Genomic DNA, 16,743 nt, shown 5'->3' with positions numbered 1-16,743 from the left:
CTTAGCAGAGGTGCCTAGCACCCTCTACGTGTTTAACAGTCACTGTCTTTCGCTCTCCGGAAATAAAGGAGTTTGATTTTCCTGTGGCTCTCCGATCTTTCATTAGTGTTTGAACGTATGACGAGAAAAGATGGCAGGAACCTGCCTTTCTCCTTTGCTGGCTAGAGAAAGTGCTGCAACACCGAGGCCCTTCGGCAGACGCTGCGGCGGCGTCTTAGAGACCAAGACCAGCCAAAGCCCCGAAGCCCCGCCCAGCTGGAGTCACGTGGACCGCCCTAGCCCCGCCCCCTCCCCTAGTCCGCGTTGCCGCAGACGTTGCTGGAAATGTCCCCGCGGAAGCCGGTCCCACCCGGCCAAGAGCCTCAGAACCGTAGATCCTCCGGGACTGGGATCGGGACCGGGTAGTTAGTGACGCAGCGCAGGGCCGGTGGGTCAGGCCTCGCAGGTCCCGAAGTTTCGCAGGGCCTTACTGTCGGAAGGGGCGAAGAGTCACATTCTCAGGGGCGGCTGCTATTGTCCTCGAGCAGTGCGGGGGTCGGGGTGCGGACGCCACTGCAGGCCGCGGGTCTGCGGTGCGTCTCGGAGGATGCTCGGCCTCAGAGCCCGGCGCTCGGCGTTCCCCGGAGCGTGACGGGGTCCGGCCTGGGGTCCAGAGGCCGCATGGAGGCGGGTGTCCGCAGGGAAGGCCACTAGGGGAGCCGACAGCGGTGGCGCCGCTGCGGAGCCCGCGGGATGGCCCGGCAGCCGTAGCACCCCAGGGTGGCGGCGACGACTTTGCAGGGGGAGAGAGGTGAGACAGTGACCCGGTGGGACGCGGGGGTGTTCTGCACACAGATGGGAGCACTAGTAAGCAGTGAAGGAGGGTAAGACAGTTACATCGGATCGGGTCCTCGCACGTGCAGCCTCATCGGCCAGGGAAGCCCCGTGGACACGGCCGGGCTGCGGTCCTGACTGAGGCCTGGACGAAGCGTCCCTCCCTCGGCGGAGACTTCGACTCATCGTCACCATAGGGGCCACATTCACAGGGTGAGTGACGGGGTCTGAAGTGAAACATTTGTTCGCCGACGTGCAGTTTGCAGCAAGTTGCCTTTCCAGGTTCTCATGTTTCTGTGTCATCAAGGAGCCCGGCTGTGTGTCTGCCCCCACTCCTGGATGCTGCCCTGCAGGGCCGGCCTCCCTAGGAGGGGACGCGAGCCAAGATTTGTAGCTCTTGGTGTTCGGAGCAGAAGGGCCAGTTCCGACCTGGAGGCCAGATCATGTAACTCCCAAGGTTATTCACACACCCCGAATCTCACAAACCGCATTCTTGAGCCTTCCTGTGTACCTGCAAGTCCAGGAGGTCGGTTCTATGAGACAAACCACAAAAACATTTCTCTGTACAGAACAGGGGCCGAGGTGCAGCCGGGCTGTGAGGACGCGCAGCTTTCCCTTCCCTCTAGAGCGCACAGGGAGGGACATTTGTAGGAGCAGGTGGGAGGAAGGCCCCCAGGCCTGTGGGTCTGTAGGGAGCACAGGCCGAACTGGGAACTGGGAGGAGAGCCGCTCCTGTGTCACTCACCGTGACCCCTTCTCCCACGCCAGCCTTTTATCCATCGTGGCTTAATGAAAAGGGCCTGGTTTGTTTAGTTTCAAAGGTGTCAGACAGTAAAACTGGTAGGAGACGGGTGTACAGTTCTAAACTGTAGAGAATAGGCAACCACCGCCACAACCAGGAGGCAGAGCTGTTTCGTTGACTCCAGAAACCGGCCTCCTGCTCTTCTATTATTATATTCACACCTTTCTCCCACTCTTAACCGCGGACAGCCACGGACTGGTTCCATCTCTCGTTTGTCTTTTCCGGGTTGTCATATACACGGAAATTTACACCTATAACATTTTGGGACTGGCAACTGTCGCTCAGCACCATGCCTTGGAAATTGCTTTGTTTTGTGTGAGTTCCTTATTGCTCAGTAACATTCCCCTAAACAGATATGCCACTCTTGGTGTTGTTTTAATCTGTTCACCCATTAAAGAACATTTGGATCGTTTTTCCAATTTGGGGTCATTATGAATTGTTCTGCTCCAAATGCTCATGTATAGGTTTTCCCATGAATGTAAGTTTTCATTCAGCCGGGTTTTGAAAAGCAAACTGGTTTGAACTTAAGTGCTGGTTTGAGTTTTATTCTGTGATGAGCTCAGACCAGTTAGTTATTAAAAAAAAAAAAAAAAAAAAAAAAAAAGGTCTTATGTATTGGGTACTGCAGAGGGAGACACACAGGGAGCCCAACCCAGGACTCGATCCCAGAATCCTAGGATTGTGACCTGAGCTGAAGACAAACCTTAACCAACTGAGCCACCCAGGTGCACATCTTATTTTCATTTTTGAGAGGTATTTCCTCTCTATAAAATTCTGAGGTGACATTTTTTCTTTCTGTAAGTGCTTTAAAGGGGTTGCTCCAGTCTTCTAGATTGGTTGGTTTCTGATGTGTTGTCTGTGTTCTTCTATTTGTAATGGGTCATTTTCCTCTTTGGCGGATTTTAAGATTTTCTTTGTCACTAGTTCAGACTGATTTGATTATTACATAGATTCCGTTTTCTCCAGGTTTCTGTGCTTAGGTTTTTTTGGGCTTCTTGGGTTTGTAGGTCTAGAGTTTTCATCAAATTTGTAGTTTTTAGCTACTATTTCTTCCAGTGTTTTTTCCCTGCACCATTCCCCCAATCTGTATATTTCAACTGCACAAATATTTGCGCCCAGCTCACTGATAACTCATTCTTTTGAAAAGATTATATATATATAGGTTTTCAAGTTCACCAATCTTTACTTTGCAATGTCTGATTTGCCATTAACCCACTATGAAGGTCCGTGATCAAAGGAATGAGACTGATATAAAGCAAAAATCAAACTGCTTTATTTCACACCAAGCATCAAATTTCACTGACCGGTCACAGCGGGCTCTTACGAAAAATGACGGTGACCCTGACAAAGCCACTCCCATGGCAGCCGCTCCTGACGAGGCTGCTCTGCAGATGAGGCTACTCCCCGGTTTAAGTTGCTCCCAAGAAGCCACTCCAGAGGAAGCTGCTCCCAGAAGGATGCCGCTCGCCGACAATGCCGCTCCCCGGAATCACACCGCCACAGCTAGGCCCCTCACAGGGAGGGGGCGGCACAATTCTGGGTGGCGAGACCGCTCAGAGCAGGGCCAAGGCTCAGGCCAGCTAGGCCCCTCGAAGCACCGGCGGCGGGGCCGCTCCTCTGTGGTGGCGAGGCTGCTGGCGGCTAGGCCGTTCCCCACAGCGCCGCTGCCCAGGGCCCGGTTCCCGGCGTCAGGGCCGCCAGCGGCTCTTAAAGCTCTGAGAAAAGCTACAACAGCTCTTAACAGCTCTCCTTCTGTTCCCGCCGACTCTCCTCCTTCTGCTTCCTCTTCTGCTCCCGCCGACTCTCCTCTTTCTACTGCTTCCTCTTCTGCTCGCGCCAACTCTCCTTGTTTCCTCTTCTGCTCGCGCCAACTCTCCTTGTTTCCTCTTCTGCTCGCGCCGACTCTCCTCCTCCCTTCTTCCTCTGACAGCTCTCCTGTCCCCGACAGCCTCGCAGACCAACCTTTATGGGGGTGGTTGAGCCCCACCCACACACAGGTGGCCAATTGAATTTCAATTCACCCTAGTGGATATACGCGCGCCCCACTGATTGGATGTCTTCATCCGGCCTGCCCCGCCCCTACATCCGGGGTTTACAAGTAAGTTCCTCTGGGAGGGGCAGGCCCTTACACCCACCAGTGCCTTTTTCATCTTGATCATTTTAGTCTTTATCTCTGAGTTCATTTTGAGCCTTTTTAAAAAAATTTTGCCCGCTATTCTCTACTTATTTTGGACACGTGGAATGTAGCTCTATCGATTATAATTCTCACGTGTTTTTTCAGATTGGTTCTTATTGACTGATTCTTTTTCAGTCTTTTTTTCTTTTTTTCCCCCCAGTAATCTTTGTTTGGATGCCAGACAGCACGAATTTTATCTTTTCGGGTGCTAGGTATTTTTGTGTTCCTAAAAATATTTATGAGCTTTTATCTGAGATGCAGTTAAGTTTCTTGGAAACACTTTGATCCTTTCAGGTCCTTGCATTTAAGATTTGTTAAGTGGGGGACGCCTGGGTGGCTCAATTGGTTAAGCGGCTGCCTTCGGCTCAGGTCGTGATCCTGGGATCGTCCGGGGATCGAGTCCCACATCAGGCTCACTGCCTCTAGCCTGCCACTCTGTCTGCCTGTGCTTGCGTGCTATCTCTCTCTAACAAATAAATAAAATCTTAAAAAAAAAAAAAAAAAAGATTTGTTAAGTGGGACCAAAGCAGTTCTCAGCCAGAAGCTATGTATCCCTTCATATAACATGACTGTTCTGTGCTTTCTACCCAGTGTTTCATGTAACATGCAGTTTTCTAGTATGACTGTCAGAATGGGCCGTGTTTGAGCTCTGAGCACTGTTACCACTAATATACTGGTAAGTACTTCTTTTCCTGGCTTTGAGTAGTTTCCTCATAGGCATGTGGTGATCTGTGTCTTGCTAACAAGGGGACCCCTCTGCAGATCTCCAGAGTTCTCTCTACATGTGTCTCCTTTCTTAGTACTCTGTTCTGCAAACTCCAGCCACATGATCCCCATCCGGTCAGTTCTTATGTACGGATTCCCTAACTCTGTGCCACTGCCTGGAAACTCTCAAGGCAGTCTGTTGGATGTTGGATGTCTTAGTTATCCATTGCTATGTAATGAATCCCCCCGAAAACTTAGCAGGCTTAAAACAACACGAATTTATTACCCCAGGGCCAGGAGTCTGAACACGGCTTAACTGGATCCTCTATCTCAGGGTCTTTTGCAAAAGGCTGTGCAGTCAAGGTATCAGCCGGGTCTGTGATCATATCTGAAGGCTCAAGCAGGGGAGGATTCACTTCCAAACTTCCTTCTGTGGTTGTTTCTGGATTCGGTTTGTTGAGTTATTGGACTGCGGGACTTAGCTCGGACACTGATTCCTATCTTTTAAAATTTACTGAAAATTGTTTTGGCCTAACATCTGGTCTGTCCTGGGGACTGTGCCATGTGGACGTAGAGAATTGTGAATCCAGCAGTTGGATGTCATATACTAAGTATCAGACAGGTCAAGGTGTTCGAGAGTGTAATTCGGATCTTCTGTTTTTACTGTTTTTTTTTTTTTTTTAACTGCCCTTGGTCAATTGCTGAGAGATGGCTGTTGAAAATTAAGAAATGTCCTTCTTCAGCTCTGATAATATTCTGTCTTGAAATCTACAGTGTGCATGGTAAACCTGTCTCTAACCATTTACCCTTGTCCCGTTTCTTCATATATGAAATATGTCTCTTGTGAAAGCATAGAGTTTGTCTTATCTATTCTAATGATCTCTGCCTTTTAATCAGGGGGCTTAGATGAGGATTGGACAGTTTTTTCTTTAAGAGCCAAATGGGAAATATTTCAGACTTCACGGGCCATTTAGTTTGTAAAGAGTTGTAAAAAGAGTAAAGAGAGGGAAAGCAGCAGTAGACAGTATATAAATGAATGGGTGCAGCTGTGATCCAGTAAGACCTTATTTTCTAAAACAGGCATTGGGCCAGATTGACCCTGGGCTCCATAAATTGTTGGCCACTGGTTTAGACTGAATTACATTAGTAATTACTGATATGTTTGGATTTGTCTCACCGTTTTATTATTTGCTTTGTGTTTGTCGCCTTGTTTTCCACTGATTTTCTTTTCCTTCTGTTTCACAGACTACTTAAATACTTTTAAATATTTGTTTTAAATTTTCCTATTAGCTTTTAGCTGTGCTCCTTTCCATTATTATTTTTAGTAGTTCCTGTAGGGATTACAGTATCTTCACAGGCTTCTGTGATGTCCCTTCCCATTAAAGTATGAAACCTTAGGGGCACCTGGGGGGCTCAGTCAGTCAAGCGTTCAACTCTTGGTTTGGGGTCAGATCATGATCTTAGAGTCATGAGCCTAAGTGCTGCATGGGGTTCTGGGCTCTGCTTGAGATTCTCCCTCTCTCTCTGCCCCTCCAACTTGCGCTCTCTCTCTAAAATACATAAATAAATCTTAAATAAATAAATAAAAATTTGAAAACTTACAACCATATAGTTTCCATTACCACACCCTATTCTTTTTTTCTAGTTGTTTCCTGTATTACTTGTACATGTGATTTTAATTGTACAAGGCAATTGGGTTATGATTTTTCCTTTAAATGGTCACATATATGATAAATTAAATTTAAAAAATAAAAACAAACTCCTAAAAATACATTTTAATTTACCCAGATATTTACTGTTTCTAAGACTCTTGAGTTCTTTTGGGGGACCAGAATTTCCATCCAGTATCATTTCCCTTCATCCTGGAAAATTTAATCACATAAAAAAAACCCAGAGAGGGGCGCCTGGGTGGCTCAGTGGGTTAAAGCCTCTGCCTTTGGCTCAAGTCATGATCCCAGGGTCCTGGGATAGAGCCCCACATAGGGCTCTCTGCTCAGTGGGGAGCCTGCTTCCCCCTCTCTCTCTCTGCTTGCCTCTCTGCCTACTTGTGATTTCTGTCTTTCAAATAAATAAAATCTTTTTTTTTTTTTAAAGATTTTATTTATTTATTTGACAGAGATCACAAGTAGGCAGAGAGGCAGGCAGAGAGAGAGGAAGGGAAGCAGGCCCCCTGCTGAGCAGAAAGCCCGATGTGGGACTCGATCCCAGGACCCTGAGATCATGACCTGAGCCGAAGGCAGCGGCTTAACCCACTGAGCCACCCAGGCGCCCCCAAATAAATAAAATCTTTAAAAAAACAAAAAACAAGCATCTTTAGGATATCTCTGTTTTAAGTAAATGACTGAATGACTGAATTAATGAACTTTTATTCTTTCTACATATATTGACTGAACACTGTGCTAAACACTGACAATACAGTGCTGAGCAGCAGTACTGGCCAACTCAGTCCTGTTTGTGACGAGTGTTGAAGCCCAGGAAAAGATTTTTTCCTGTGATACAAACTGGTAATGGCAGTCTCTTCAGACAGTAGAGACACATAGGATGTAGGTCCAACTTCATTTAACAAACACACTCCTGGTTTTCTCCCAACTCTCACACGACCCACCCACGACAGTTCTGACACAAATGTGGGGGATTTTTTTACCTACACCAAGCACTTTTCTGTGATGCCAACTGAGCATTTTAAAATTCACTTCAGTTTTGACACTAATCGGAGTTATCAAAGACTCTGCAGGGTAAGTGCTCAGTCTCCATAAGACGGCCCCCAGCCCAGATGCCAATCACAAGTATGTGATCGCCCACCACCTCTGTCTGATTTGGCAACAAATTGGAGGGTCCTATGACCTCCCCCCTTGGATTCCTTCATTTGCTAGAACAGCTCTCAGGACCCAGGGAAACACATCTGTTGGCAGGTTTAGTGTAATATCAAGGATGTGATAAAGATTACAGATGAACAGACAGATGAAGACATACGTAGGACAAGGTTCACAAGTGTCTGTTCTTAAACGTTTTTTCTTTTCAGTCTTTATGCTCTTTGCTTTTCAGTTTCTGAAAGTTCTAGTGATGTATCCTCTTGGAGAGGAGACTGTGTCCCATCTACTAATGAGTTCATCAGAGGCATTCTTCATTCCTGTTACAGTTTTTTTTTTAATCTCTAGGGGGCGCCTGGGTGGCCCATTTGGTTGAGCGTCTGACTCTTGATTTCCGCTCTTGGTTTTCAGTCTTGAGATCAAGCCTCGCATCCAACTCCCCGCTGAATGCCAAGTCTGCTTGAGAGTCTCTCCCTCTGCTCCTCCCCTTGCTCATGCTCTGTCTCTCAAATAAATAAATAAACCTTAAAAATAAATGTCTAGCTTTTTTTTTTTTTTTGATTCTCCTTACGTTGGCCACCTATTCTTGCATGTTGTCTACTTCATCCGTGAGCGTGCTTGCCACAGTAATCGTAGGAGCTGTAAATCCCCAGTGTCCTAAATCCAGCATCCCGGCCCTATCTGTGCTCTATAATTTGTGTTTGTCTCTCACTACTGTACTGTAAATATGCTTATAAAGGACATTACTCCTTTCCTTCCAGAAGAATCTGATGGCCTTTCCTTAACCCCCTTTTATGTTCTCAGAAAAAATCGATCGAGTTCGCTGTCCTTTATGAAGCCATCTTCTCAGGCTGTGCGTGACAGTGCGAAGCTCTGATTCAGCTAATTTTCTGACTACTCCATGGGTTCCTTTCATGGTTTCCGTTTGTGCCTCTTAGTAATAGGTATCTGTGAAGAATTGTCTCCTCAGGGGTTGTTTTGGTTTACAGGTTGAATATCCCTCTTAGCTTTTATGCCTGTAATTATTTGAAAAGTAGATACTATCACTTACTGTTCTAAATATTAGAGTGGTGGCTTTATCTCACCTTTTTTCTTTAAGTAATTTCCAGGGTTTAGTTGAAAAAAAAAAACTGGGGTGCCTGGGTGGCTCAGTGGGTCAAGCCTCTGCCTTCGGCTCAGGTCATGATCTCACGGTCCTGGGATCGGGCCCCACATTGGGCTCTCTGCTTGGTGGGGAGCCTGCTTCCCCATCTCTCTCTGCCTGCCTCTCTGCCTACTTGTGATCTCTCTCTGTCAAATAAACAAATAAACTCTTAAAAAAAAAAACACACACACACACACTGGCTGGACTAATCTTCAAAAACTCCTGTCAGGGCACCTGGGTGGCTCAGTCAGTTGGGCATTGGACTCTTGGTTTCAGCTCGGGTTGTGATCTCTTGGGTCATGGGATTGAGCCCTATGTTGGGCTCTGTACTCAGTGGGGAACCTGCGTGAAGATTCTCTCCCTCTGCCCCTCCCTCTACTCTCTCTCTAAAATAAATGAATAAATTTTTTAAAAAATAATTTTAAAAAACCCCTGCTGTCACTGCGGCATTCTCATAAGAAAACCACCAGCATCTGTCCACTCACCAGACATTCATCAGGCATATTCTGTGTGTGAGATACTGTGCCAGGAGTTGAGGGCTCAGAGGTTAAAGACTTTAGTCTCTAATTTCCAGAAGGTCAGAGGCTAGTAAAGACACTGGTGAGTGCTGTGATGGGTAAATGCAGACACAGCATGGGAGCAGTGGTGAAGAGGGGCTCTGAGGCTGGGTTTAATCCTGGCTCTGTCACATACTGGCTCTGCAGCCTTGCACGAATGTCTTAATCTCTCGAAGCCAGCACTGACCAGTAGAAATAAAATCCAACCCTCATGTGTAATTTTAAATTTTCTGGTAGTCAAGCTTAAGAAAACTAATGAAAAAGAGGTACAATTAATTTTAAGAATATCTTTGATTGACTCTCAGATGCCTAAAACATTTTAATGATTAATCAATATAAAAAACCTATTACTGAGATATTTGCCCTTTCTTTCTTGACTCTTCAAAATCTGGTGTGTATTTTACACTCGCAGCACACCTCAGTTTGGTGTAGGCATATTTCTAGTGCGCAGCAGCTGCATGGGGCTGGAGGTTACCGCATGGGACTGTACAATTTTATGTCCCTCTTCCTCACTCATAAAATGAAGATAATAATAGCTTCTACCTGCTGGAGTTCCAGTAGGGATTAGTGATTAAATATGTGTAAAGTACTTAGAACAGTGATGATTCTAAGCATGACAAGCATTTATTTAATATTAGCTGTTATTATTTATAGGAACAATTATTTTATTATTATAGAGGTGATGAGAATATAGATAAGGAGCTTAGAGTGGGTGATGTTCGAACTGAATCCTGAAGAGTGAGCAGGAATTAGCTCAGCTATCAGCAGGTGGTAGACGGGGAGTTCTAGATAAAAGGTCAGCATGTGCCGGGAGACATGAGAAGTGTGATAAATGACTAGGAAGTAAACCCGGTGTGGTGGGATGTAAGGCACGTGTAAGTGACAAACGGTGAGGCTGGGTAGGCATGGATCAAAACGTTAAGGACGTGTATCGGGAAAGTATGAGAACAATTTAAGTATTTGGGGGGGAAAATCGCGCTATAAGTGGTATTGAGGATTGGAAAGAGGCCAAATGGGGGGCTTCCCCTCATGTCACACAGATGGTCATCGAAGGCTGGGATTAAAACTCGCGATTGTCTGTGTCTTTAATCATTATCATCTGCTCCTTCTTTTTCCCAGGCCAGTGGAGCTGAAGCCTGGACTCTGGAACTCCAGCTTGTAACTTGAGGCACGTGACTTCAACACCCTGAACCTTTCCCGAAATGAAGATTCTGTTTCCACCTCTGGGCTGTTAGGAGGATTAACCATGCCAATACAGTGAGTCGGCTTGGCATAAACTCACTAAGTATTAACCCCACACCCACACGAGTCATTCACGTTTCCTTCCTCCAAGACTTGGAACGCCAACTCTGGAGACACACATAGGCACACATGACATAATGGGTAAAGAGTGTAAGGCACTGCTTTTAAAGACTAGAATTAGAAGTTAAAACAGTACAGTAAATACTGTGGGAGACCAGGAAAATGAGAGTTAGGAATGTCATGGGACTAGTGTAATTTTAGTGAGACTCTGAGATACAGTCAAGAATTAGAAGGGCATGGGGCGCCTGGGCGGCTCAGTGGTTTAAGCCTCTGCCTTCAGCTCAGGTCATGATCTCAGGGTCCTGAGATCGAGCCCCACGTCGGGCTCCCTGCTCAGCGGGGAGCCTGCTTCCCCCTCTCTCTCTGCCTGCCTCTCTGCCTACTTGTGATCTCTCTCTGTCTATCAAATAAATAAATAAAAATCTTAAAAAAAAAATAAAGAATTAGAAGGGCAGAATAAGGAAGGCAAGAAAGGCTTTGGGGGCAGGAGAAGCAATAATAAACTAGTGAATGAGAAATGAATGTCGAATGTTAAAATTATTAATTCCTCGTGCTTAATGCTTGCTTATTTCATGCTATGATCTAGGGTTTGCACTGAAAACAAGTTTAAGCAAAAATTTGCTTCCTGAGATACCTGGGGGGGGCTCAGTCGATGAAGAGGCCGATTCTTGGTTTTGGCTCAGGTCATGATCTCAGGGTCATGAGATCGAGCCCCACATCAGGCTCTGTGTGCAGCGTGGAGTGTGCTTGAGATCCTCTCTCCCTCTGCCCCTCCTCCTGCAGTGCTCACTCTAAATAAATAAATAAGTAAAATCTTTCAAAAAATCTACTCACCCAGTTCTTCTTTTCAGTTAACTCAGAAGATGGGCAGTCAGGCTTCCACATTCCCACCCCCTCCTCCCTAAGTACAAGGTCCGCATATTTCATTTTGGGGAGACTAACCGGCCCCAAATAAAATGCTGTAGGTGCCAACATTTCAGGGTCATCTATTAAAACAGCCAGGTCCCTGCCCAGCAATCCTGCAGTGAAACTCATTGTGTATCATGTCCTTCCACCCGAACACTTAACTTTCAATCAGCATGTGAGTGACTCACTCTTAAGTATGAACCCATAGGGATGCCTGCGTGGCTCAGTTGGTTGGGCGGCAGCCTTCGGCTCAGGTCATGATTCCAGCATCCTGGGATCAAGTCCCACATCTTGCTTGGCAGGGAGCCTGCTTCTCCCTCTGCCTCTGCCTGCCACTCTGTCTGCCTGTGGTTGCGCTCTCTCTCTCTCTCTCTTTGTCTGACAAGTAATAAGTAAGTAAAAATCTTAAAAAAAAAAAAAAGTATGAACCCATAGTTAAAGACAACTTCCAGGTATGCTGATACATAAAAAGAAGGGTCATCTCTCCTTTGCCCGCCCTCTATGCTTAATGTTTCTTATCTTTACTGTCCATGACTAAAAGTAAAAAAGAAACGTCATTGGAAAGCCATTAGAATTATTTTTCATTTCAAAAAAAGTAATATTTTCCCTTTTCAACCTTTTCTTTTTTTTAGACCTAGTTTCTGCACTTCTTACATTAACTATAAAGCAACAACATCAGCAGCAGTTATTCAACAAAGAGGAAGTTGTAAACGTATTGCTTTGTGTAAGTCAAGAAACCAAATTTAAAAGAAAAGTTTGGGTTTCTTAAGATTTTATTTTTATATAATCTCTATGCCCAGTGTGGGGCTTGAATCACAACCCTGAGATCAAGAGTTGCACATTCCACTGACTGAGCCAGCCAGATACCCCCAAAAGAAAATATTTTTTAAAGCTTTAGGATAACAGTTTGAATGTTGATGAAGTAAGTTTTCTCATAGAAGACTTCATGAAAGCCATTTCTCTTTGATAACGGTTTTCCTTTCTAAATACCTGCTCATCTTCATGTTTTTCTCTTTTCTAATCTCTACAGTTAAGCCTTTTCCCAAATCACCTTCTCACCTGACAGTGTTTGTTCCATTCTCTTTGATTACTTTGTTTTAAATCAGACAGACCCTTTCACACCACGGGCATTTCCAGCTAACCCCTCCTTAGATTACTAGGTTACATTTATAACCCCAGTGTTGTATGTTCTCAGTATTTACAATTTCATTACCCCATTCCTCATAGAATGGTTTCTTTTCTTTCAGCATTGAACACATAGCAGATTTGTATTTTTATGTCTTTTAGATGGCACGTCTGGACCTAAAGCCAAGAAATCAAAAGTAGAGCAGCAGGACATTTTCAAAGATGGCCCATCCCAAGGAGTAAACACAGAAGAACTTCTCTACTGGGAGATTCCTGGAAGTCTAGACAACAGTGTAAGAATCAGCACTTAAACCAGGAGAAGTATCTGGGACAAAATAAAAGTCACCTGTATGGAACCTGCCAAAGAAAGAGATGCAGCATCTAATGAATTTGGAAGCATTTTCACTATACAGTCAGTAGTTTCAGAGCAGAGTGATCCTATAGAAGAGTGTTTTCATGAACCTGGTACACATGGAAAAATCTTCAAACAAAACTCAGACTTAATTATACAAAGGAAGTGTGATGGAAAGAAACCTTGCGGATGTGGTAGATGTGGGAAAACCTTCAGAGACCACACTGCTCTTGTTCAACATGAAAGAACTCACACTGGAGAGTGACCCTATAAATATAATGTGTGTGGAAAGGGATTTAACCAGAGGTCCCACCTAACAAACCATCAGAAGACTCATACAGGAGAAAGGCCCTACAAGTGCAATGAATGTGGGAAGGCCTTCAGTTACTGCTCCGTACTTGTTCAACATCAGAGGATTCACAGTGAGGACAGACTGTATGAATGTCCTGAATGTGACAACACATTCAGTCGTAGCACATACCTAACTCAGCACCAAAGAATTCACACTGGTGAGAAGCCTTATAAGTGTTTGGAATATGGAAAGGCTTTTAGCCAGAGCACCCGTCTTACTCTGCATCAGAGAATTCATACTGGAGAGAAGCCTTATGAATGCAGTGACTGTGGTAAAACCTTCAGTCAGAGTGCACATCATACCCAACATCAGAGAATTCATACAGGAGAAAAGCCCTATGAATGTAATGACTGTGGGAAAGCTTTCAGTTACTGCTCAGACCTCATTCAACATCGGAGAATGCATACTGGAGAGAAACGATAGAAATGTAGTGAATGCGGGAAAGTCTTCAGTGATCAGTCAGCCCTTATTCAGCATCAGAGAACTCACATTGGAGAGAAGCCCTATGAGTGTAGTGAATGTGGAAAAGCCTTTAGAAACTATTCAGCTCGTATTCGACATCAGAGAACTCATACTGGAGAGATGCCCTATGAATGTAAGGAATGTGGAAAAACCTTTAGCAGAAATGCATACCTTACTCAACATCAGAGAAGGCTTACAGGTGATGAACCATATAAATGTAAGGAATGTGAGAAAATTTTCACCCAGAGTTCATTCCTTACATGACACATGAGGATTCATACCAGAGAAAAACCCTACAAATGTAATGAATGTGAGAAAATGTTCAGGGGTCGCTCAGGGCATATTCAGCGCCAGAGAACTCACACGGGAGAGAAGCTGTATGACTGCAGTGATTGTGGGAAAGCTTTTGGTTTCTGTTTGTCTCTTATTCAGAATAAAAGAATTCATACAGGAGAGAAGCCCTATAAATGCACGGACTGTGGAAAAGCCTTTAGTGAGAGGTCAACACTTATTCAGCATCAGAGAACGCACACTGGAGAGAAGCCCTATGAATGTAACATGTGGAAAAGGCTTCAGAGTAGAAACCTTACAAATCACCAGAAAACTCATTCCAGTGAAAAATCCTACACATGCAGTGAATGTGGAAAAGCCTTTAGTTACTGCTTAGGCCTTATTTGACATCAAATCATTCATACTGGAGAGAAACCTTATGAGTGCAGTAAATGTGGGAGAGCCTTCAGCCAGAGGACAGACCTTAAAAAACATCAGAAAACGCATACCGAAGAGAAACTCCACAAACGTAATGAGTGTGGAAAACCCTTCAGCCAGAGCATGTATCTCACAAAACACCAGAAAGTTCATAGTGGAGAGAAAGCAAATATACATACTGAGTGTAGGAAAACCTTTAGACAAAACTCCTCTATTCAACATGAAAAATCTTGCATCTTTCACCCTCTGAATGCCTTGAGGATCTGGTGACTGTGGAGACCCTCCCCAGGGAAACAGAAGGAGGATCATGAAAACTGTTCACTAGAGTGGCCACTTGATTTAGTGGGAAGAGCAAATGTCTGGGGTTTAGAGGTCCTGGGTTCGAATCTCAGCTCTCTGACCAACCAGGTCTATTACTTGCTTTAGAGTAAGTCACTTTACCTCTTCTTGCCTTAATTCGCTCACCTGAAATATTGGGAGGCCTGATTCATTGATTGTTAAGATCCAGTTATTACCAGTGCAGGTTTTTATAGATGTGACTCTCAAATTGTGACTTAATTACTCTACAACAGGTCTGATTTACAGTGTGAAGATGTAGTAGTCATTAGGAGTTCAGTAAAGATATAGACTACATGCTATTTATTATCTTTGTATTGGTCCTCCAAGATTAAAGATACCATGAGTATTCAAGGAGATAAAGAGATAAAATAGTGTAAATTGTGCCAATTATTGCAGTAGGAAGGTTGGGGTCTTGATTAAGAATATGGTGTTTGAGGGCACCTGGGTGGCTCAGTGGGTTAAGCCGATGCCTTCAGCTCAGGTCATGATCTCACGGTCCTAGGATCGAGTCCCGCATCGGGCTCTCTGCTCAGCAGGGAGCCTGCTTCCTCCTCTCTCTCTCTGCCTGCCTCTCTGCCTACTTGTGATCTCCCTCTGTCAAATAAATAAATAAAATCTTAAAAAAAAAAAAAAGAATATGGTGTTTGATAAATCCTCAAAAAGAATGAATCAAACTGTTGGTAAAGGCTGGGTTACCTAGAAGACACCCAAATTTAATGTTGCAGTGTACATCGTCTCTATTAAGTAGAACTGGTCTCTGTCATGTCTCGGGTGAAAAGGAACTAGAAAACAGTTGTAAAGTCTTGAGCAGCTTACCAAGAAAAGATGAAACTGGAAAATGGATTTGTTTCCATACCTTAAATGTGTAAAGACCATGTGAATGAGAGTAAATCTTGAGATTCCATACATCTAGAAAAGTCTCTTGGTCTCTTGTCTTTGTCCTGTAATTACAGATAATGGCCTGAAAATATGAAGATTTATCTCAGAAACCTGTGATTTTAAGTTGACCAGTTACTCTTTTCCAAATTTCCTGTGATGCCTCTGCATTGTTTTATAATCACTTACCCCTTTTCAAGCCAGTAGAAGTGAAAAAACATCTCTTTCCCAGCAGGGGGGTACCTGGAAGTTTTGTGCATTATTTTACTCCCATCCCGTTAACCACAAATGGGTCATATGACCTCATGTGCTGGAGTTGGAAGCCTTTTTGAAAAGCATTTGATAACTAAACAAATTGAATGGTTTTGGAAAAGGAACGTACTTTAGTGTATTATGCAATGGATTTAAAACCAGGAACCCAGGGCACCTGGGTGGCTCAGTGGGTTAAAGCCTCTGCCTTCAGCTCAGGTCATGATCTCAGGGGTTCTCTGCTCAGCAGGGAACTTGCTTCCCTTCCTCTCTCTCTGCCTGTCTCTTTGCCTACTTATGATCTCTGTCTGTCAAATAAATAAATAAAATCTTTTTAAAAAATGTTAAAAAAAAAAAAAAAACCAAAAAACCTGGAGCCCAAGTGTAAGAGCCTGTCATTGAGCTGCTACCTTATGACTTTGCTCGTGTTGCTTTCTCAGCCTGTTCGCTTGGACAGCAGACACCACGCGCCCTTTGAGATACATTTCAGCCAGCCGGTCGGTTCCCACGTTCTCGCCCGCTTCCCAACACTTTGACCATATGCTGACTCCAATCGGAATACCTTCCTTCTTTCCTCCCTAATTCCTGCCTCTCAGACTCGATGTTATGGTTTGGCACACACATAGCCTTGGCTGGTGGTGATGATTCGCCTTCATCAGCTGCTTTCAGCACTCATCTCTTTTTTCTTTGAATTTCTGTAGCATTTATTCACATGGGATTTTGTACTTAGTGGTTCCTTGATGTTCAATAATCACCTTAAAGGTAAGCTTCACCCTTGGAGTTTTCTCACTTTGTGGAAGCTAAGCAGAAGGAGAAACAGAGTTCGTACTCAGTAAACCTTCACTGACCAGGGAAGCGTGCTGTAGTAACAAGACCACGACGAACACAGGTGCTTTATCTTTGCAAGGTGACTCTTCCAGCTCTCTGTTTTGTTCCAGCCATGGGTATATAACCACACTTCCTTTTTAGAATGTATGTATGTAAAATGAATTTAAAATGTATAGTGATTATAGTGATACTGTATAGCAGTCCTATTTTTCTTCTTCATATAGCTATTTTCAAACA

General features: G+C 44.4%; 1 pseudogene; it reads left to right on the top strand.

The window, feature by feature from the left end:
• Positions 1 to 313: 313 nt before the first annotated feature.
• LOC131832968 (zinc finger protein 892-like) lies at positions 314 to 15,450 on the top strand (annotated as a pseudogene).
• The last annotated feature ends 1,293 nt before the right edge of the window (positions 15,451 to 16,743 follow it).

Source organism: Mustela lutreola, chromosome 6 (assembly GCF_030435805.1).
Source record: "Mustela lutreola isolate mMusLut2 chromosome 6, mMusLut2.pri, whole genome shotgun sequence".
In the NCBI taxonomy this organism is placed as follows: Eukaryota; Metazoa; Chordata; class Mammalia; order Carnivora; family Mustelidae; genus Mustela; species Mustela lutreola.
This window is presented reverse-complemented; position numbering and strand designations above follow the sequence as displayed.